Source organism: Lycium barbarum, chromosome 10, assembly GCF_019175385.1.
Source record: "Lycium barbarum isolate Lr01 chromosome 10, ASM1917538v2, whole genome shotgun sequence".
NCBI lineage: Eukaryota > Viridiplantae > Streptophyta > Magnoliopsida > Solanales > Solanaceae > Lycium > Lycium barbarum.
Window position 1 is genome coordinate 21,841,794 of NC_083346.1, and position 24,694 is coordinate 21,866,487.

The 24,694-nt window shown below is 35.4% G+C and overlaps 3 long non-coding RNA genes and 1 other non-coding gene across 4 annotated transcripts; 2 read left to right on the forward strand and 2 right to left on the reverse strand.

Moving 5' to 3' along the window:
* Positions 1–4,703: 4,703 nt before the first annotated feature.
* Positions 4,704–7,330, reverse strand: LOC132614460 (uncharacterized). The gene is made up of 2 exons (XR_009572307.1): positions 6,615–7,330; positions 4,704–4,973 (listed from the first exon to the last, which is right to left on the reverse strand). It is a non-coding gene; the product is annotated as an uncharacterized LOC132614460 (long non-coding RNA).
* Positions 7,331–10,400: 3,070 nt separating this feature from the next.
* Positions 10,401–11,957, forward strand: LOC132614289 (uncharacterized). Its single transcript, XR_009572239.1, has 2 exons — positions 10,401–11,227; positions 11,617–11,957. It is a non-coding gene; the product is annotated as an uncharacterized LOC132614289 (long non-coding RNA).
* A 7,337-nt stretch (positions 11,958–19,294) lies between these two features.
* On the forward strand, positions 19,295–21,145 carry LOC132614706 (uncharacterized). The gene is made up of 2 exons (XR_009572416.1): positions 19,295–19,470; positions 20,708–21,145. It is a non-coding gene; the product is annotated as an uncharacterized LOC132614706 (long non-coding RNA).
* Positions 21,146–24,238: 3,093 nt separating this feature from the next.
* On the reverse strand, positions 24,239–24,345 carry LOC132616342 (small nucleolar RNA R71). Its single transcript, XR_009573130.1, has one exon. It is a non-coding gene; the product is annotated as a small nucleolar RNA R71 (small nucleolar RNA).
* Between the last annotated feature and the right edge of the window lie 349 nt (positions 24,346–24,694).

Sequence of the window (24,694 nt, forward strand, 5' to 3'; positions counted from 1 at the left end):
AATCACCCTATTCACTTCTTGTCTATTATACAAGGCTTGGAGTAGTTTTGAGAATTTTAAGTTAAGTGAAAACTTAACATTGTATTTTGGGGGAGAGTCATAAATCAAACTATTATCCTCGAATATAATTTCTCTGTCCCAGAATTAGGGAGTACAAAATGCAAAAGTTGGATGAAACTTAGAAATTGTGTAAAATGCAGAAATTGGATGAAACTTAGAAACTGTGTTTTCCTTTCATCCAAAATCCGTATTATATAAGGTTTGAATGTGTTTGTATCATATAACGCATGCAATTAATGAGTCTTGCAACGTTACGTCAAGTTAAATCAAGTACGGATTGTGTTGTCATTGCATAACGCAGTAAATTACTGCGTTATTCTGACATAACGCAGTAAATTATTGCGCTAAAGCTGGTCAGACGCGTGCCTCGTGTTGTCAATTAGTGCAGTGTGTTGTCATACAGAAAAACGTCATAATGCATCTCAAATTTGCGTTATACATCAACATGATTGACAACACAATGCACGCGTTTGATGTTAGCGAGTGTTATATAACGTAATTGATGAATAACTATCAACCACCCAAAATTGAGTTATTATGTCATTTTTTAACCAATTTGGAGATATTAGTCGTATTACAACGTTCTCTCCAGGAGACATATTTGAAGCAATGGGTAGGACATGGGAATTGGGTGAATATTTTGAATACTCGAATAACCCAAATGAGAGATACAATCAACGTTACAACAATATGATGACAGACGTGTGGAATTAGCATGTTAGGGAGGCTGCAGCACTGGAACAAAACTTGAGGTCAATAGGGCTTAAACGCCCAAAAAATAGTGTTATGTCAATGCCTCGTGTCAATCCACAAGAATTGAATTTTGCTCTTAATTGTTTTCGCGAAGAGCAATCGGATGAAAATACGTTGCCTCAGGGTAAAATATGGTCAACATGGTTACGTCATATTCAGATCCAAGTGAGATTCGGACTGTGAGATGTCCGATGACGATGATTCCCCATGATATTATTAATAGTTCTATTGTCTTAAATAAAGTTGGTGGGGTCATAGTCATGATCCCACAACCTATTGAGTTTGATACCTATATAAGTAGCCTTTTGCTCCTTAGTGACTACTTAAAATTCAATGTCTCATAGTAGAAATGTAGATTGGTCGGTATTTTTTCCAAAGGATTCAAATAGCAGTGGTGATGACAACTCAAATCAAATCAACTATTCCGGTGATTCCTCAACCGATAACAGTGAATTCGTGCTAGACGATTTCAAGCCCCACCTTTTAATAGAGCTAATGACGATTTTCGCAAGCTGAAATATTCATATCCACGTGAATATTATTTTGGTTTACGTTGCGAATGGGCATGTCTGTACTCCGAAACACAACGTCTTGTTCGTGACTTGGAAAATCTAAACGCTCCAATCGCAACAAGATTTTCATTGAGCATGCCTCGAATTGATCAAGATTCTTGTGAGGTTGCGGTACAAAGGATTAGGAAAGAGAAGAACCGAATGCTAGCATGACGTTGTAGATTTTACATGGTCAAGTTGGCTAAAGAACAAGCATCATCAACCGGTAGGGAACTAACATCTATAAAAAGAAGATTTGTCTTAAGAAACCCAAGATATTTATCTGAGGACGATATTGAAGACTTCAATTCTTATGATGATATTTAATATTGTGATTTTAGTTATATGTTTAATTTATGATGATGTTGTTAATTTGAAGGATATTAGTATGTTTAGTTTTGCATCAACTCAAGGGTATGAATTGATGAATGTATTTTAAGTTTTTTCTTTCTTTGATGGTTGTATTTTAACAAGTTTGGATTTGTTATTAATGAACAAGTTTAAGTATTTTCATATTGTCATGAATGATGCAATTTTGATTATTTTGAGATTGGTATGAATGATGCAATTTTGACTAAAAAATAACACACTTAAATCTAAACCCTAAAACATAACTAACTTAAAGCTAATGATGACAAGTCTTCAAACAAATATGGACTTCGAGCACTTTTCAACCACTAAAACGACAATCCGAAGTTTTGCATATCCTTGATGTATTGAGCCTACCTTATTAATCGCACAAAAATAAGTAGGGTCTATATAAAATATTCAAGTTTCGGAGTCTCGAAGCATGATTAATCTATGACTAAAGTACGTAAAAAAGTGTGAAAATGTAAAACAAAGAGAGTTTAACAAAAACAAAAACAAAAAAAAAAAAAAAAAAAGGAGCTCCTTTAACGCAGTATTTTACTGCATTAAAGGACTTAACCGCGCCATTACGTTAAGTCCTTTAACGCAGAAAAATACTGCATTAAAGGTACTATATTTTTTTTCTGGGGTATTTTGGTTCAAGTCCATTTTTATTGGATCATTTTGGTTCCGGACTCTCATTTATAGGCACACATTTTATTTTCAGTTTATGCACAAAGAAAATGTAAGGTGCAAAATAGACCATAGTACTTTTGATATTTTCAACCACAATAAAGTCAAGTCGTCATGAATTATCTTATCTGTGACAAAGAAAATTACCCGATTATTACCTTACCTTTAACCTTTAACATATTTTACAATTTCAAATAATTAAAAAGCTCATAATTTGAAATTATGGATATGAGAGAAAACATCATATTATTTGCAGAAGTCTGTGCAATCGTTCTTCATATTTACTAAATTGGTCAATCCATCTCGAGTGTTGCTTAATCTTTTGAGAGAAAATTATATATAACTAATTGTGATCTTTTTTGATGAAATGGAATTATATATTTCTAAAGTTTGTATCCTCGTTGTGTATTTTGATCTAGTTCAGCAGCAAGCAAATGTATGACAAAACTGGCATATGTTTTAATTTCTTTTATCACAAGATTATTGAAGTAGGTCACAAGCATGTATTATATGTTCTATTTACTAACTGTATTTGTGCTCCTCCCCTGTCTCAATTTATGTGACACTTTTCATTTTTTGGAGATTCAAACTATTTAAACTTTTATCAACATTTTAATTATATTTTTCATCGTATTGACATGAGACAAATTGCGAGTTATAGTACTTTTCAAGATAACAAAACCCCAAAAAATAGTTAATTGGCGAGACAATTATCATAATTTTTTTTTTTTTAAAGAGACAGATATTTTGCTGGACGAAGACTTTTTCAACCTTTGTGTGGGGTCTCTTCTGGCTGAGAAGAGGGGCATGGAGTCTTTGAAGGAATTTGCTACGGTATATACCAGTTAACTAGTAATTACTCTATTGGAGTAGAGCCTATCTTTGCCCCAGATGAGTAGAGCCTATCTTTGCCCCAGATATCATCATTTGATCACTTATCACAGCCATGATCTATACACAATCAGGACTGATTACAATAAACTCAATTAAAAAGATAACTCTAAAATAATAGTTATACAAAAAATTAACAAAAAGAAAAGATCATAAAAAATGTATGAATGTTTTTCGGAAAAGGCTTAAATATGTCATCGAACTATTGGAAATGACTCATTTATGTCACTCGTTAATAGTTTGACTCATTTATGCCATCACCGTTCCCAAAATGGCTCATCCATGCTATTTTTCATTAACACCGATTTTACAATGCCAGATATGACACATGACCTCCTATTAGAGGTCCACGTTGTTCAATTAAACCAGCACAAATTAAATCCTCACTACAAGAAAAAATATACTTGGCAACAAAATTATTTTTGTTGCCATAGATTGATTATTGTTACAAAAAGTATTTTTGGCAACAATATTTTTTTTTGTTCATAGACTTTTCCCAACGGCTGTTATTGCAACAATTTTTTTTTTTGTTGCCAAAAATACTTTTTGCAACAATAATCAATACTACGGTTGTTATACCCTATTTTAACCGAAGTCAAAATAGTTTACAACATCCCGGTAATTCCGGGATTAATTAAAGTACAAGAGTCGTCACCTAATTATTTACGGTGAAATAGAGCACCTAAAGTTAATTAAAGTAATTTTCTAAAGTTAACTCCGTTTTAAATCTACGAAATCAAAATTCTAGGTAAGGGTTCAACTAACTTAGAGGGAAGGTATTAAGCATCCTCTAAGTTCCATTAATAATGGTTAGTCCGACCGGACTTATATTAATTAGGCTAAGAGTGTAGGTGTAATATTTTACAAAGTTTAAGAAAATATCTTTATAAGTATTGCTAAAGTTATGGATAGATGTATAAGAATGCTATTTAAAATAAAACTGATAGAAAAATAATGATTTGCAAAAAAGATTTAGTTGTAAATAAACTGAGAAAGCGTGGGATGTAAAACGTTTTGTAAATACTTAAAGAAAATAAGTTGTACTAACTAACAAATTAAAAGAATCATTGTAAGATTGATATCAATTAAGTTTTAAAGTTTTACGTTATTAAAATATGACGAAATCGTCAGAAATCGAAGAGAGGATTTTAATGCCTAAAAAGGAATGATTCAAGTCTTCATTATAATAGCCAAACGTCAAACACGTCCTAACAGAGGTTGAACTCTCTTTAACTTCCTATTTCTCTTTTTAATCTTTTTTCTTCTTTGCTTTAAAACTGGGCAGTGTTGACAATTCTTCACCTTCTTTAATTATATTCAATTAAAGCATAAGCTCCACTTTGCATTAGTATTTGTAACTGTTGTTCCTACTGTAATTTCCAAACATACTTTTTGTACTAAGAAATGGGAACAAATTCTCTTATTCTTCTTGGTATTGCTAGTTTCTTCTTGGTATTGCTAGTTTCTTCTAATAGAACACACGTAAAAAAAACATTCCAATGCAAATAAAGTAAACAACAAGCAGAGAGATGTGCAAAAGTAGAGTAACGGAAAAACACATATATTTAAATGGATTCGGCCCATTTTAAGGCTGCTGTTGTCCGCTGCTGTGGACTGTTTACTGTTGAGCTTCGGTCCAGCAACCTTCATATATTGCTGCGGATGGCTGAATGGGGGCTGACTCGAGAGAAATTCGCGTTGGGCATGCATAAAAAATGAAAAGAAAAAAAAGGATTAGTACAAGGGATTTGTGATACCCATACTTCAGTCACCAAAAAAAAAGGCAGCAGTTGAAACTTAGATGAAAAGAAAAAATGAGGAAAACATCACATAAATAATGGCACCCCAAAACACATAAAAAAAAAACAGTAAAGCAACCACCAAACAGCAATCTCTGCTCAAAATAGATATCAAAAACAGAGAATCAATCCAGCCCAATATAGTAAACACTTGCTGCCAATTTGCGGCAGCCATGTTAACATAAAGCAGTGTTTTCAGCAGTCTTTTTTAAGAGTGAAAATGCATCATTTCCATTGATGCTACTTGCTGGAGCAGCAACAGCTGAAGTGAAATCCACAGTAAAGGCTAAAACAATATTCTTATTCTTTAGTGGCCAAATAGTGAAACAAACAAATTTTCCGTCAATTCCAACAGACCACCTTTGTTATCAGCTAAGTTTCTTGCTTAATCCTCTATTGTTATTGGACTAAACCCACTGAGGGACATCTACTTTATGCATTATTGGACAAAGAGAAAATTTATTAACCATGAGTAATAAAACTTAATGCAGCAACACGAAGCTTAAGGAAAAGGCAAGCCCCACACGCTGATGTGGGCAGCCAACTCATAGATACACAAATTATTGGTCTCACATCGGGCAAATCGAACATAGGGGCAGATTCAATCAATTGCTATAAGGGTGATTTGTATTATCCTCCTAAACATGCAACTTCACTACACAGTTACTTCAAACAAATTAGATAGGCGATAATCTAGATCCCCTAAAGGGAAGAGGTAAGCTCTACCAACTCTTTAACCAGCAAAGTAATTTATTCATGGTTCATATCAGCTTCTATCGGAGGGAATAACTGAAGGTAAGGCAATACTTATAAAAATCATTTTTTAGTGATCCCAACTTAGAACGTACTAAACAATCAAACCAGCAAAGGGGACTAAACTAAATATCAAATATAACAGCGTCACAATGTTGCAACAAATGCTTTATCTAAATACTCGATAATATGCTGAATTTAGCCCTTTAGGCATGTTGATACACAAAAAAACCAAATTCAACTTTTTAAATCATAAGGCATGCTTTCAATAGATAGAAACAAATTAAAGTGTCTAAACCTATATCAAATCCGAACGAAACTTCATCTTGAAGAGAATGGCAAGTTTCTGATTTTTTTTTAGGTAAGAAATGGAGCCAATGCGATATGTAAACTAGTGCAGATTTTCAGAAAGAAACAGGGATAGCATGTTTCCAATCAGATTCAATACTACTGTTTTAAAATCTTTCTTTAATCCTAAAAGGGAAGTGCTGAAATGGTCTGGAAACGTGAGCTTTACATGAAACTTGATATGGAACTTAATGCAAAATCATATGAAAGACCAAACAAGCTTACAAGCTAATCATTAATAGCAAGCATAGGCAACATAACTAAATTACTGCTTTACTGTCAATTAAGCATTCGTATATGTTGATCCCGATTAACAGAAAATTTCAACAACAGGCCAAGAACCAAGCTGAACTAACACTCGATATCCACCAAAACAGATTAAGGCTAAAAAAAAAAAAACTAAAGGATGAAATGTTACCTTTCTTGAGTGCAGCAAACTGAGGCTTTTGGGTCACCGATCTAAAGCTCAAACGTCGAACCCTCTGAACTAGAGAACGGATGCGAAACTAGAGTTGTGAGTCGAATCCCTTTTGTCGCGGCTAAAGTTCGCCGGAAAAGGAAAACAAGATTTGAAAATAGTGGTATCTCTCAAAAAATGCTCTGTCTTTTTTTTTCCTCCCCTAAACTGGTCTTGTATCTTTGTATTTATAGTATCAAGATAGGGTTTTCTTGATTCGAAATTGGGCGGGCTGTTGAACTGGGGTTTTCAAAAACCAGTCACAGAAAAAGATCCGTTGAGATCCAAACAGATCTTCACGTGACTTGGTTGCAGATTCGTGCCCAAAACGAACCAATTTTTCTCTGTTCTTTCAAGGTTGTTGCGTCTTGGAGTGAGGAAAGGGAATGCCTTCCCTGTCAACGACAGAAGGCTTAGGCGTCGCGACATTTTTGGTATGGAAATGGCATAGACACAACTGTCATAGCTAAAAGGGAAGTAGGGCTTTTGCTGTAAAAGGGGAACGATGAGTAGAGAGAGGGAGGAGAGAGAAAGGAAAGAGGGAAAGCTGTGCGTATTGCACGAAAATGGAGTGGCACGATCCGCCATTGTTGAAAGGGAACTGAGGTTTGGTCGAAAATGGGAATGGAGAAGAGGGGGGTGAGGGTCGGCTGCGCTTGAAGGGAAAACATTAGGTTTTCTTTTGTTTCATTTGGTTTAGGGATTAAAACGAATGGGCTGGTCCGGGTCGGGTTAGCAATAGTGGGCTGATTCGGGTAAGAGATGTGGGCTGATCTGTTAAGTGTTAGATTTAAAGTGGGCTGATTGTTGGGCTCAAATTGATCCGAAAATATGGGTTGTTCTTTCTTTATTTAAATTATTTTTGGACTTCTAATTTAACAACTAGTGCAATATATATTATGTGAAGACAAATAATAGTTAGTATGTAGAAAATAAAGGATTTAATAAAGTAAAATTAATTTAACGAGTACAAATTCTGAAATGAAACGATGGCGAACCATTTAAAATTTGTGATAAAGTAATAATAGTAATGTTGATAGTAGAATAGTGAAACATTAAAGTAATGATATTAATAGTAGTGGAAATAGAAAATAGTAGCGAAAACAAAGTATTTAGCTCGTTAATAAATTTAGAAGCTCCAGGAAATAAATTGGAATAATAGAGGGACGAAATTGGGTGTCAACAATTGCAACAGAATTAAATTCTTTGGCAACAAAAAGTTCATTTGCCAACAATAAAACTAAGTTATTGCCAAATATTAAAGTTTTTGTTGCCATTTCTATACTTTCTTGTAGTACCTAAATTAAACTAAGACCCGACCCATAAATTTGTGATGGTTTAATTAAACGATGTGGACCTCTAATTGGAGGCCAAATGTCATATCTGGTATTGTAAAACCGCCGTTAATGAAAAATGACATGGATGAGCCATTTTGGTAACAGTGATGACATAAATGAACCAAACTATTGGCGAATGGCATAAATGAGTCATTTCCGATAGTTCGATAGCATATTTAAGCCTTTTCCGTTATTTCTTCTTGGCTCATCTAAATTTATTTATTTATTTATTTTCTTCTTCTTCTTCAAAATTCAATAATTTTTCTGATAACAGTAAACTCAGTTGAGAACTTATATTTCTACAATAACAATAAAATTAATCAATGGCAATAAATCTTATTGCAAATTTGAACAAAATTTACTCAATAATAGTAATCCAATTGAAAAGTTTGAATATTAAAACACACTTAAAATAAATATTATGTGCGTTATAGGTTATGTCGTTATGTCTTTTAATTAAGTACACCATAACTCTTGTCACTTGGCACTGTATGACATTTTAGATAAGAAATATTATAATATAGGAGTCACAACAACATCCATTATTAAAGTATTAAACTAACAAACGATGAATAATTTAAGAAACTGTAAGTTGAGAAAAGGAAAGAGGAGCATATTTAGGTAAATAATAGGAAGACGAGCAAGAGTCCGGAACCTAAATGACCCAAAAAAAAGTGGAAATGAACCAAAATATCCCAAGGAAAAAAAGTGATATGTACGTACCCTTAACACAGTAATTTACTACATTATTGGATTTAATTGTAACGGTCAGTAAAATCTAATAACGCAGTAAATTATTGCGTTATTTAGTTTGTTTTTTTTTGGTTAATTACTCTCTTTCTTTTAAATTTTCACACTTTTTTCATACTTTGGCCATAGATTAATCATGCTTCGAGACTCCGGAACTTCAATATTTTATATAAAACCTGATTTTTTTTGTGCGATTAATAATGTAGGCTCAATACATCAAGGATAAGCAAAACTTCGGGTCGTCGTTTTAGTGGTTTAAAAGTGCTCAAAGTATGTTTTCTTTTGAAAACTTGTTATCATTAGCTTTAAGTTTATTTTTATTTTTTAGCGTTTAGATTTAAGTGTGTATTTATTAGTTAATGCGTAACTTTATTTCGAATATTTTGCGATCTTTCTATGATTAATTTAGGATGTCACACGAGTTAGTTATAAACTATAACAAAGAGTAAAATAAATTTTATCATTAAGAAATATCTACGAAAAAAATATACTTAATATTTACTTAAACTATTTATTAATTGTTTATTCTATGCTAATTTGTTAATTAGAAAAGTAATCTCTTATTATTTGTTAATTATGTAATTGCTAATTTATTCATTCAAATTGTTTATCATATGTTAATTGTTAATGTGCTAAGTAGTTATCTATTTATGTGTTAATTATTTAATTAATGATTAATTAGTTAGTTAATATAATTTCTCGTTAAATGAATTAGTTCGTTATTACTTTAATTGTAGTTAGAAGAATAATTAGTTAGCAATTGTTAATTATGAATTAGTTAGTTAATATATAACATAATTTTTACAATCAAAAAATGAAAAACGAACGATAAACTAAATCTTGAATAACAAACGATAACCTAAATCCCGTTGTTACACAGGTTTGATTTTTAACAAACGTTAATATATTCAATATAATTATTTTTTAATTATATTGAATAATTATATTGACAAGACACCGCTCCAGCTTCAGCCTCTCAGCATCCCGTCCATGAGACTACTTCAGATTCTACACCAGGCCCACCTCAAGGGCCTACTCATGCACTTATTGATACACAGGTTTGATTTTTAACAAACGTTAATGTATTCAATATAAATTAAAATTAGTAGTAATTTTTATATGTTTTTTCACGTTTATCCTTTGGCGCCTACGGTACCGTATCCCGATGAAGATGATTATGTTGTGGTCCCGTCTCCCGATAAGGATGAGCCCATCTGACCGGACGTTCACGAGGTCCCAAGAAGAAGCACTTTATTGTCAAGAGCACAAAGAAGGGAAGGGCGGATGATCATGACGTAGAGCATCTTGTTATTAAGAGGAGAAAGGGGGACGAGGACGATGACGAGAGTGGTGGGAATCATATATGCCTTAGGCCTCATGGTATTCTAAAGTCTACAACATGTGGGACCGATTGACGATTGTCTATAAGTAATAAAATAAGTTGTATAGTTTAAGTGAATATTAAGTATATTTTTGCGTATCTATTTCTTAATGATAAAATTTATTTTACTCTTTGTTATCGTTTATAACTAACTCGTGTGACATCCGAAATTAATTATAAAAAAATCGCAACATATTCGAAATAAAGTTAAGCATTAATAACTAAACAATAACACGCTTAAATCTAAACCCTAAAAAATAAAAACTTAAAGCTAATGTTCAAACAAAAACTTACTTCGAACACTTTTCAACCACTAAAATGATGACCCGAAGTTTTGCGAATTCTTGATGTATTGAGCCTACATTATTAATCGCACAAAATAAAATCGGGTTCTATATAAAATATTGAAGTTCTGGAGTCTTGAAGCATGTTAATCTATGGCCAAAGTATGAAAATTTAAAAGAAAGAGAGTAATTCACCCCGCAAAAAAAAAAAATAACGCAGTAATTTTCTGCGTTATTGGGCTTAATTTTCTGCGTTATTAAAAAAACAAACAATGTAAAAAAAATGCAGACTTTGTATTTGTAGCAAACACTAATATAATAAAGTTTTAAATATGAAGCACAAACTACAATGTTATATTAAATCGTGTTTTGAACATAGTATCCCATATTGACAAAATCAAGCAATATAAAAAAAAAGTGAACCCCATATTAAAAAAAATATAATGTTAAAAAAAAAGTGCAGACTTTGTATTCGTAGCAAACACTAATATAATAAAGTTTAGATACGGAGCACAAACTATAATGCTATATTAATCGTGTTTTGAACATAGTATATGTATATATATCATATGCATAAAAATAGTACAAACTAATAATTTGCAAATTCTTCTCCGAGTTGGTAGCGACATTATCTTCTCTCTTTTTATATAATTTGCAAATTCTTCTCCCAAAATCAATAAATGTTTCTTCTCATTCATTTGTTTCTTTTTCCTTTCTATTCTCTTTCTTGTTTCAGGAATGGGTGATGTACATATCAAAAATGAGTTTCGCCTATTGATTCTCCATCTTATCTCTGCTTGTGTTGAACCATGATCAACCATGGTGAGTTAAAGGCCAACAACAAGTTCACATTTTCGATGCTCAGACCAAATCCTGGAATCATGCAACATTAAATCAGTTTGTATATAAAAACTATGTTGCTTGGACTCTTCAAAAATGTCGAAGGGTAATTGTCGGATCCTCCAAAAGTAGTGCATTTTCGGAGGATCCGACACGGGTGCGGCAACAATTTTGGAGAGTCCGAGCAACTTAGCCTAAAAGTACTCACAAATCAATTATTTGAACTTGAAGGACTAGGCTGTATCCTAAATAATTAATTATCATATTCGTGTTGTGCATGAACCATTTAGGGTGAGTTGTTTTTACTATGTTCTGCATTGGTTGCAGAACTAGTTTTCCTCCATGAAGTAAGATTTTGGTGGGTTTTTCAGGCCAGTGCATATGCTGAGGAGTTTAAGCGGCAGTTCCCACGGTTTTATCAACAATTGGTTAAGCAAGGGCAAGAGTTTGAAGATGTTAGAGGAAAACAACAGAAGTTTCTTGTCAACTGGTGGGACGAGTCAGTTTAACACTTTTTAGTCGAAAGGTAATAATTGTTGCTATAACTTTAGCAATACACTTTTGCAGGGGCCATTTTCATATCTGTACCAAGTTAAGCGTGGAGTTTCAATTTAGGATAAAGGGAGTAAAACAACATTTTATAAAATAAACTACTGTGGGAAAGAAAAACATTCAATATTTTTCTATTAAAAGTTCCTGTATTGCTGTTTCAGTTAGAATTTTAATAGTAGAAGTACCATATCAGTCATAGTATGTATATGAAGCTTGAAATACGTTGGAATCAACAGAAAAAGGGACTCATCGAGCTGCAAAGAAACGGTAAGGACTGCACAACTCTCAGGATTGGATAACATAATTGCATTAACTACTGAAATATACGCAAAGACCTCTGCGTGGTCGGGGTGCCTTGGCATCTTGCAGCTTGCACCATCTCTTGGTGCTCCGTCTTAATTCATTTACTGCAAGCCAGCATTCTCCTTTTCTCAGTACCAAGTTTCAGATTTTGACTTTTTTTAATGATTTTCATGTGGAAAGATGAATATGGTGTGAATGTTGTAGTTGAATTAGGGAAAAAGTTCAAATATGCCATAGAATTATCGGAAATAGCTCATCCATGCCACTTGTTAATAGTTGGGTTCATTTATGCCATCATCGTGACACATTTTGTTCATTCGTGCCACTAACCACTAATGGAGCCCTGCTGCTACTAGATTTTGCCGCGTGGCACTATCTAAACCCTACACTATTTACCAGCCCCCACCCCTCTCACCCCTTTTTACGGGTGGCATATGTGAGCCATTTCGTTAAGCTCAGTGGCATATTTGAGCCTTTTCCCAATCCCTTCTAGAGCATGAGTTCATAGCAACTCCAGTTTCAAGGAAACAAAAAGAAGTACTAATAGGAGTACATTGTTTGTATATCTGAGAAAATTGGAGTTGCATGCATATTAGAGATTTAGAACCAGTTGGCAAAGGAGATGCACATTGGCTTTCAATACCTATAATGCAAAAAGCCAGTTAATTTAGTAGTCAATACTAGTACGTCGCAATAGCTAGTACAAGTTTAATAGAACATATAAGCTTAATGAACTGATAACATTTGCAAATAGCTACCAGAAACAGTGATGCTGAAAAATAACTGCATTGAATTATTGGATTTTCTCTTGGTTTTCTGAAAAAAATTCCCGAGATCGCTGGCATTCAGAAGGTTAAAAAGGTTTCAATTTGTTGGAAAATTATGTATTCAGAAGATAAATGAGTCGAGTGGAATTCTAAATTTTCGAATTTGGATTTGCTATTTTTTTTAAAAAAAAAATTTAGCACGTATATATGATATAGACTGGGAAGAGCAAGGTGAATGTAAAACGGTACAAGCAATTGAGCTTCAAGGCCAACCGTTAGCTAACACTTAATCTAGATCAAACAGAAAATCGAGCATTTTTCGATTCTTTATTTATTTCTTCATTTCTACATAACAGACTATTAGCAAACTAGTACTCCCTCTGGATCAAAAACATTGTCCACTTAGTCTATTTTCTTGGGTCAAAAAGAGTGTCCACTTATCAAATTAAGAAAGATTTACCTTATTTTTCCAGATTTGCCTCTATTAAGTGGTATGTGATCAAATTTCAATACCTATTTAATAAGCGATAGCTCAGTCAAATTACCTATTTTTTTCTAGAAGTCAGTATTTTCTTAAAGGGTGTGCAAATAGCTAAGTGGACATTCCTTTTGATCCGGGGAGTAGTAAAGAATGTCGTAACTAGTCCTTTGTATAGAGAGAGAGAGAGATGGAAGAGATAGATAAAAAAAAATTACAATAGGTTTAAGCTAACAGTTTGGAGAATGAAGAAATCATAATTCTCAATCCAAATAGTAAGAAAAAAAAAAGGAATGAATATACGTCAAAGCTAAATTCATTCAATCACAAAAAGGAAAAATCAGAATAAGCAAAACAAGGGGAATGGAGTATTCGATTTTTTTACAGCTAATAAATAAGCTATTAATTAAAGCAATAGTTATAGGAAAAAAAACTCAAATTTGTATTTATTTGGGGGTGACTAAAGAAAAAAGGGAAAGGGGAAGGGTAGTAAATTACAGGAAGTTCAATTAAAAACGCAAATATGGACCGTTTCCATGTCTTTTTTTGTTTATATAATAATTTCGTTAGTGAAAAAGAGCAAATCTAGACCATGTTGGGATTTATTAAAGTCACCAAGTAGCGAGCTTTAAAGGTGGAAGTGTGAATTGAGAAATGTAGGGAAAAAAATTCAACGGAAGTGAAATTTTGGAAATGTAACTTTTCCAAGTAAGCATTCTATCACATTGGTGGTGGAAAGTGATATGTATGTGCTTATATTTAGAAGCACAACCTCTAGCTCATAAAGGGTTAAGAAGACGACCTCCCCTCGCGCCGTCGTCGTTGCTTGGATTTGGATTTGGTCAAATGATCTGATTAATTGACAATCTTTTTGGACTAAATTTTATTTTCCATTTTCATTATTTAATTTTCCTTTTCCTAATATTAATTCGCGCATTATTTAATTAATTTGCGGAATAAATTAATATTTTCCCAACGATGTTAACTGATGACCAAACAGTCACCTTCTTCCAGAAGAGGTACTTTTGCTTCACCTCATTTTTATACACTGAAATCACTGGAAAAAAGTTCTAACTGAAAAACTCCCCTCTCTTCTACATTCTACATATTTTTCCAAACAAAAACGTAAGTGTCCAGTGTGATTTGCTGCTGCTCTTTGAGCTTGCCAAAGTTCTGCGATTTGCATTGCCGCTATTGCAGAATAGTTTTCCGTTCTATCCTGGGAGATATTAATCCATTAACCTTGGCAACAGTGGGGGAATTAGATTTCTTAAGGACACACAAGAAACTTGTGAGCTCGAAAATTTTCTGTTTCATCTAATTTCTGTCTTTAACGTTTTTTCTGGTTTTATAAAACAGAAACTGATTTAGTAAATTACTGGTTGTTGATGACTTGTGCGCTATGTTGTCTAATATGATTGTGCACTATATTGTCTGTGTGCAACCTCATGGGAAATCCTAAAGAGTGGTGGATTGATTCTGGCACCACTCCCCACATTTGTGCTGTTAGAGAAGCATTCGCTTCATATGCTCCCGCCCGACCCGACGAGACCATTTTTATGGGAAATTCTGCAACGGTCAAGATTGAAGGTTATGGAAAGATATTTCTGAAATTGACTTCTGGCAAGGTCGTGACTCTCAACGTCTATCATGTTCTTGAAATTAGGAAAAAATTAGTCTGTACCGGACTTCTATTGAAGAACTGTTTTAAGTGTGTTTACGTTTCAGACAAAGTTATAATAAGTAAAAACGAGATGTACATAGGAAAAGGTTACCTTACAAAGGGCCTTTTTAAACTGAATGCAATGGTCGTTGATAATAATAAAATTTCAGCTTTGTCTTACTTACTTGAGTCAAATGATTTATGGCATTACCGTTTAGGACATGTCAATTATAAAACGTTGCGAAAAATGATTAATTTGGATATATTGCCTAAATTTGAATGCTATAATTTAAAATGTCAAATCTGTATGGAAGCTAAGTATGCTAAACATCCTTACAAGTCAATTGAAAGGAATTCAAATCCTTTAGACTTAATTTTCACAGATATATGTGACATGAAGTCAACTCCATCTAGCGGTGGAAAAAAGTATTTCATTACTTTCATTGACGACAGCACTCGTTATTGCTATATTTATTTACTTAATAGTAAAGATGAAGCAATTGAAGCATTCAGGCAATACAAAAGTGAAGTTGAGACTAGACTTAACAAAAAGATTAAAATGATAAAGAGTGATGGGGGCTGCAAATATGAATCTTCTTTTGAAGAATTTGTTTGGAATATGGCATTATTCACCAAATAACTTCCCCTTACTCTCCACAATCCAATGGGATTGCAGAAAGAAAAACTAGAACATTAAAGGAGATGATGAATACCTTACTATTAAGTTTTGGTTTACCCCATAACTTGTGGGGGGAAGCTATTCTTACGACTGATAGAATACTTAATCTAGTTCCCCATAGAAAAACACAATCCATTCCATATGAGAGATGAAAAGGAAGAAATCCCAGCTTGAAATATTTCAAAATGTGGGGGTGTCTAGCTAAGGTACAAGCTCCAAAACCCAAAAGGGTTAAAACAGGATTGAAAATCGTAGATGGTGTTTTCATAGGATATGCCACCAATAGCAAAGCATATCGGTTTCTAGTTCACAAATCAGTAAATCCCGATATTCATCTTAATACAGTAATAGAATCAGATAATGCAAAATTTTTTGAAAACATTTATCTGTATAAAGAGAAATGTGAGTCGTATAGCGAAAGACGTAAATGACCTCGGGAAGAGACAAAGGAAACTCCTAATAAGGAGAACCCAAGACATAGCAAGCATCAAAGGACATCTACTTCCTTTGGTCCAGACCTTTTGACATTCTTAGTAGAAAAAGAGCCTCAAACTTTTAAGGAAGTAGTGTCTTCTTCAGAAGCACAATATTGAAAAAAGGCAGTTAATAGTGAAATTTAATCCATTTTAAGCAACCATACTTGGGAGTTGGTTGATCTTCCTTCAAGAAACAAACCTTTAGGTTCCAAATGGATTTTCAAAAGAAAAATGAAAGATGTGGCACTATTGACAAATATAAGGCAAGACTTGTGGTCAAAGGTTAGACAACGAGAAGGCCTTGATTATTTTGACACATTCTCGCCGGTAACGAGAATTACATCTATTCGGGTGTTAATAGCGTTGGACGCCGTGTATGGCCTTCAATTTCATCAAATGGATGTTAAAACCCGTCTTCTTAAATGGAGATTTAGAGGAAGAAATATACATGGAACAACATGAAGGGTTTGTGGTTCCTGAAAAAGAAAAGAAGATGTGCAGACTTGTTAAGTCATTTTATGGACTTAAACATGCACCAAAATAATGGCACGCGAAATTTGATCAAACAATGTTGTCAAATTGATTTAAAATTAATGAGTGTGATAAATGTGCATTAAGAACACTCCAAATCATCTGGTTACTGTTTTCTTGTATGTTGATGACATGCTAATAATGAGTAACGATATTGCCAACATAAATGCTACTAAGCGTATGCTTGCTAGCACGTTTGATATGAAAGACTTAGGAGTTGCCGATTTAATTCTAGGAATTAAAATCCACAGGACTCCTCAAGGCCTAGCATTGTCTCAATCTCATTATATCAAAATGGTACTTGAAAAGTTCAAACATTTGGACTTCAAGGTAGCACGAACTCCAGTTGACTTAAGCCATAATTTTGTTAGAAATAAAGGACAAAGTAAGTATCAAGTGGAGTATGCTCGAATGTTGGGAAGTTTGAAGTACATCATGAATTGTACATGGCCAGATATAGCTTGTGCGATAAGTAAAGTAAGTCGATACACAAGTAATCCCGACCAAACTCATTGGATGGCAATGAAACAAGTTTTGGGATATTTACAGTACAAACAAGACTTGGCTTTGCACTACAATTCGTATCCCGCAGTAATAGAGGGATATTATGATGCAAATTGGATCACCGGATCAGCTGAAACTAAGTCCACAAGTGGATACGTTTTTACCATTGGTGGAGGAGCAGTGTCTTGGAAGTCATCCAAACAAACGTGTATTGTCTGCTTTACGATAGAGTCTGAGTTCATAGCTTTAGACAAAGCCTTTGAATAAGCTGAATAGCTTCGAAATTTCTTGGAAGATATTCCATTTTGGCCCAAACCTTTGGCACCTATATGCATACATTGCGGTAGTTAAGCGGCAATAGGAAGGGCTGAGAGCATTATGCATAACGACAAATCTTGTCACATACGATGAAGACATAATACTGTTAGACAACTACTCTCTAGTGGAATTATCACAATTGACTATGTGTCGGATCCACTTACAAAAGGCCTAACTAGAGAAGCGATTGAGAAATCATCAAAGGGAATGGGACTATGGCTGAAGGCAAGTCAACATGGCGGTAACTCTACCTAGAAGACTGGAGATCCTAAGATCTAGGTTCAAGAAGATCAAACAAAGTTATGATTGACGGTTTAACACTGTCAAACAATTTTTCGGTCCATTCTCATGATGAAGACAATGTTTAGTACCAAGGATAAATCATTAAGACTTTTTAATAGTTTCTAAGTTTGATACAGGGTATATCAAATAGTGTTTGTTATATCCCGTAATTTCGAACATTCGGAAAATTCGAAATAATTTGTGGCTTGTAAGAAATGAGGCCATATTTTGATTCTAGCCAATATGCATATGTTACTCAGGAAAATGTTAATGTGGAAATACGAGAGGAGGCCAAGGGCAAAATTGGAATTTTGGAAAACTTGCCTCATGAAATACAAAATCTAGCCAATTGGGCTAAAAAAAAAAAATTAAGAAAGTGAGGCCCAAATTCAAGAGGCCCAACCGGCCATATAGTGCCCAAGCCCATGGAATTAACTAATTCCCATGTGACAAAATTATTATATAAGTTGTCTTGATCCTATAGAAGCTTCAAGAAAAATCAAGAAAAACAAAGCAAGAAAAAAAAAAAAGAAGAGGTTTTGGGTAAGAGAAAGAGAGAAGAGAAAAAGAAAGAAAAATTCTTGGAGCCAATTCCTTTGGTTCAAAAATTCATTTCTTGTGGGGTTATTACCAAGCTCAAGATTCTCTACAACTTGGTATAATTATTTTGGCCAAAAGGTGACTTTGGTGGCTAGTGAAGAACTTGAGGAAAAGGTATGAATTAATTCATTTTCTTATGTTATGAAGTTTGGTTTATGTTGTAATATGTAGAATTGAGTAGAGTGTATGAAAATATGGAAGTTTGTAAAGTGGGTATGTTGTTTGGAAGTTGGCCGTGTGTATGCATATGTTGCATGTATATAATGACTTGAATTCATGTTGGAATCTAGTTGTGATTATGGTGGAAATTGTATTGGAAGTGAAAGTTGAATGAATTAGTGGAAGTTGGAAAAAATAGGTTATGGCTGTGTGATGCTATGGTGATGATGGAATGTGAATTAAATTCCGTTAGTATGTTAATTGTGTTATTGTGAAACGAATGGAAGAAAAATGGCTCTTGTTGGTATGGAAAAATGGTTGTTAAGTTGTTGTAGGAAAACATGCAAGTTTATTGTAATTATGTAAATGTGGAAATGAAAGTAGGAAGATGCAAATTATGATTATCATTGATGAAGTTGGAAGATAGAAATATGTCATGAACATGTTTGCTAAGAGATTAGAAGTTGTGGGCGAATTATGCCCTTGGTAGGAAACTTGTATATTGTGCATACTTTATGTATATTTGGTGAAAACGATAGGATATGCCTTTCAATCATGTTGTAGTGATCTTGATGAGTGATGAATATGAAAATAATAAGTTTGGTTTGGAAGTGTAAGGTCGGAATGAAAGATGTTACATTATGACGGAAAGATGGCAAATTGTGCCATATTATGTGTTTTGAAATACTTGTTGTCATTATGGATATTGTTGTTGGGTTGCGTTGATTGTTTGGATGTGTTTAACTTTTGGGGATGTTATATGTATAAAGGAAATGCTGCCGAAATTTCGGTAGGCAAATATGTAATGAATTTGGAGTCTTAAGTCTTGAATTTGACAATTGGTAAACATGACCATTTGTAGATTCTGGACGAGATTGGAATCGAAGCCAAGCGAGCGTAAGGCGCAATCGAGGTATGTAAATCCTACCCCTTCCTTCTTAGGCATGTTCTGAACATGATAGGCTCGGCCGCGAGCCTTAAATACGACTCCATTCCTCGGAATTCGAGATGGAAATCCGCTCCAATTCCTTCAGCGAGATTGAATCACTTTTCTTACAACTTGTCCCTAAGGTGAACTTTTGTATGAAACTTTCCCAAACGGAGTCGGAATACTTCCAAATGATTATAGATGACCTCATAAGGTCTTTTATCAGTACTTTACGTATGTCACCTCGAGTTGGTCCGAGGTGGGCCCACGGAGCCCCGATACCTCTTGTATGGCCTAAATTGCCTTATTTCTGTCCGTTTTTCACAGGAAATATCGGAACTATCATTTTGACCATGATATGACTGTTTTTATATAAATCTTGCAAAATGGTTTTGACATCTGAAAATCTGATTCTGGTTATAATCGGTCATGCCTTCCCAAGTAGGATATAGACGCGTATTATGAACGCTATCCGAATACTCTGATTTGACTCGCCATTCGGCCTACTTCAGTTTGATTGAGTCGGTATAATGATCTGTATGTATGTGGTTTCTCATTAATCTGTTCGTGGATGTCTCAAAGCTTCTTTTCACCGGATCCCGGGCCGGTTTATATCGTGCGGATGGACCGCCGAGTCCCTTTGTCGGAGGCCGGGTCCTATGTATGAATCCCGAAGTATGATGTGTCCGGTTATGGGGTAATGTGGTATATCTTCGTCCCCGGTTACCGTGTATATGAATTACGAAGTATGATGTGTCCGGTTTCCCGGCGTGTGATCTGTCCCCGGGGTTACCGTGGTTATGATATGATGTGTTATGTGATGGAGATGTTCGAAGATATGAAATCATCTGAAATACGATGTGCTGTGGCGCCAAAGGCAGGAGTGGCGACCACGTTTCTGTACCCTATGTATGATTCTGTCTGTCCGTATGGATTCTGATCCTGTCTGTCTGTATGACTTATGATTCTGGTTTTCCGTTCGGATTATGATTCTGGTTGTCCGTTCGGATTATGATTCTGTCCGGTATACTTCCGTCTGTCTGTCTGAATTATGACTCTGTCCGGTATACCTCTATCTGTCTGTTGGATTATGATTCCGTTCGCTATATTTCTGTACTTCTGATTCAGACTATGATTATGTTGTTATATTTTCGCTTTACATACTCGGTACATTTTTCGTACTGACCCCCGGTTCTTTGGGGGCTGCGTTACATGCCCGCAGGTACAGACGCACCTGAAGATACGCCGCCAGTCTAGGGCTCAGATTCTGCTATTTTGAAGAGCTCCTTTGGTCCGGAGCGTGTACTTTTGGTATATATCTTCTGTCTTCTGTATATTCTGTATGTATGGCAACTCCGGGTACGGCGGGGCCCTGTCCCGTCATATGACTCTGTCGGTCTGTTTAGAGGTCTGTGGACATGTTTGTGGGTTAGGGTCTTTCTGTACGGATGTGTGTATATGTTGTGTTTGGGGCGACCCCATTCGCCGCGGCGGCCGGTCCGCATATGTTTATATATTGCTTTGCTGGCCGGTGTGGCCTTTGTTGGTATTTTCTGTGCGCAGGGTTATTTTGGATAGTATGTAAAACAAAGGAAACTCTGCCAAAATTTTTCTGGAAATTATCTAAATTTGAAATATAGCCTTGACGGCTTCTGCTTTATACTTGAATGCGTTTGATAACAGTTGAGATAGCGTTGGATAGATGTGTTTGGGTGCCCAGATCGGGTACCAGTCACGGCCTACGGGGTTGGGTCGTGATCTAGTTCACAATACGACTCTGTCGGCTACACCCCGTACTTACGATACATATTGTGGTTCTGTCCATGCACTCTGTATTTCTGTTTCGGATTCGGGTTCGACTCTGTCTGCTATATCTCTGTACTTCTGGTTCGGACTATGATTATGTTTGTTATATTTCCGCTTTACATTCTCGGTACATTTTCCGTACTGACCCTCTCTTCTTCGGGGGTTGCGTTCATGCCGAGCAGGTACTCCCAGGTGAGTTGAAGACAGTATAGAAGATGTTCCAGTGCAGATGGCAAGCTCCAATTGTTCCCGGAGTGCTGCCGAGTCAGAGTTTGTATGTTATGCTTTCTGGACTACGTTAGAGACTTTGCAGACAGTGTCGTAGGTATTGTTTGTCAGTCTGTAAGCGGCTCCGTCAGTCGATATGCCGGTCTGTGTTATGTACTAAATTTTGTATGATTATAGATTTGTTCTTCTTGGAAGCTACGAGAAAGAACTTTCTGAAAAAAAAAATTACTATGTATTTTATCTTATTCGACTTAAAAGGTTTGATGTGATTTTATGTGCAGTAAGAGTCTGAGGGTTCGTTCGGCTCTAAGTAAGGGTCGGGTGCCCATCACACCCTAGCGGAATTGGGGTGTGACAGTGTTCTAAAGGATTACACTTTTAGGAATCACCTATGTAAGTGTGAAGTGTAAGCCACTTCAAGGAGATTTCTATAAGGCCAATTCTCTACGCACTTACCAGACCAGGCGTGGTTCATGGATGAAACGAACACAACAATGAGAACCAAAGACGATTAAAGGGTTAATTGTGTGACATGTATTTGTCTAGGTATACACCAAAGTTCGATGATACAAAGATATCAAATCTACCGATTGATCGAGTATATCCGACATGTGTTCACTAGGGAAAGGTCAAAGGGAAACTGATGTGCCGTGAATTTCGGCACATTTTATGCCTTTGTAACTAGAAGTGTTGCTTGTTTTTAAGTGATTTTACATTGTTTCTTATGTTATTTTTATGTTTTATAGGGTTGGTTAACCAAGGATCGGAAATGAGATGAAATGCTGAAAAACGGATAAAATTGGAGCTAAATGACGGTCTGTACCTCATGTTACGGACCGTAACGGGATCCGTAACTCAGGTTACGGCTCGTACCATTGAACCGTAACAAGACCTAAAATTCCAGAAAGTTTTCATTGAAACCATTAGTGTTATGATGAGGTGTTACGATCCGTAACTCATGTTACAGTCCGTAACATATCGCCGTAACATCAACCAAATTTCGAGAAATTTTTCATTGAAACCATCAGTGTTACGATGAGGTGTTACGGTCCGTAACTCATGATACGGTCCGTAACATAACACCGTAACATCAGCCAAATTTTTAGAAAGTTGCCAAGTGATGTAACAAGTTACGCCTCAGAAGGACGGTCCGTCGCATGGTGGCTGTAACAACAAGTGGACAAATGACGAAATGAAGGACGGACCGTAACCTGAGTTACGGTCCGTAACTATGCCGCGTAAGGGCACTTTTGTCCAGAAACTTGGCGCGAATTGTGGCTCTATAAACACTTAATGTAGGGTTTTAATTCAGCAGCCAGATATATTTTTGAGAGCATAAACTCTAGGTTTTTCATATTAGAAGTTTTGGATAGTTTAAAGTAAACTACTTCACTTCCATTCCACCTTGTAATTGCATTGTAAGTATATTATGTCAACTTTTAAGCTTTCTTTGCTAGTCAAGATTATGAGTAGCTAATTTTAAAGCTAAGGTTGTGAGTCCCATGATGGATATTATGTGAATGGGTTTCTATTATTGATATATGCATAATGGTTGTTGGTATTTATTCAGTTTTTGTGATTTAGCGTTGGGTGATGATTGCAAGCATTATCCTAAGCCATTATATTAACTTTTCTTGGGAAAGAGAGTTAGTATTGGTAAGATTGAATGACAATGACTCGAGGCGTTAAACCTCGTTTAATAGACTAACTTAGGGATAAGAACAATTCTAAATTGGCATTATTGGTCATTCTTCGATTGCAACTCTTTTACATTTGGAAGAATCATAAAGAGGAAATACGAGTTAACTGTTGGAAAACATTAAGAAGTCCTTAAGAGACCAAGTGCATATTCATAGAACAACAATTAGGAGTATATCACATTGAAACCTAAAACATAATATCTAATCACATTGGGGAACACAACCTTAGTCTCTATTTCGCATTAAATACAATTTCAGTCAAAATACTTAATTACATTATTCAACAACTATTTCAAACTATCAGGAATAGGATTAAAGCTTTTAAAGACTAGTATCGCTTACGATTAGTACTCTTTTCTCTCCATATTCGCTGTGGGATTCGACCCCAACCTTGTTGGGTTACTATATTTGACAACGTCCACTTTACATCATTAATAGGTGTAATTTGAGCGCATCAAATTTTGGCGCCGTTGCCGAGGAATACGGTTTAGAAATTACTAATTGTTGTGTACTCTTCTTTAAAACTTTTTCTATTCCATCGCACCTTGTTTGCTGTTGTAGCGAACCAGGTGAACATGGCAGGAAGACACAATCGCAATCAAGGAAACCAAGGGGGAATCCAAGTGAACCATCCTGTACCAGAAGAAGAGGAGGATGAGAATGTATTTGCGGAATTCATCGACGAAGCTGATTATGCTTCTGCTGTAGTTTCTCCTAGAACGGGAAATGCTAATTTCAAAATTGATAGCTCTATCTATCAGCTAATGAAACTTGAAGGCTATTTCCGAAATTCTTCGGAGGATTGTCCACTCGGACACCTGAAGAATTTCCTGCATGTATGTTCTCAACAATCCCAAGGTGTTGTTCCTGTTGATGCACTGCGGTTACGAGTCTTCAAATATTCCTTGGCTGGCCAAGCAAGGGAATGGTATGAAAAGCTCGCCAGCAATACCATTCATACCTGGAACGAGTTAGCCAATATATTCTTGAAAAAGTGGTTTCCACCAAGCAAAAAGGCTGAGCTTAGGGACAAGATCTTTGAGTTCAAACAACTTCCGGGGGAACAACTATATGCAACATGGGAGCGTTTCAAATATTATCTAGCTCAATCTCCGACCCATGGATTTCCGGATGCTATCCTTACCGAGAAATTCTACAAGGGGTTAGATACCATGAATCAAATTGTTGTCAACACTGCAACTAGGGGATGCTTCATGGACAAATCATTTGTCAACATCACCAGGTTGCTCGACAAGCTTACTACCCACAACCAAGCTTGGCATTCTAGTGATAGTGAAACCCTGTCATATGGTAGTCCCTCTGCTGCCGCGGTGGCCAAAGAAAATCATGAACGAGATCATGCTTTTGCTCAATTGCAAACCACCGTGGATTTATTATCGAAGAGGCTTATGGAGAAAGAAGCCAAAGGTGTGAATGTTGTCGAGGAGATGCCACCTCATGCTCCCGGAATGTAC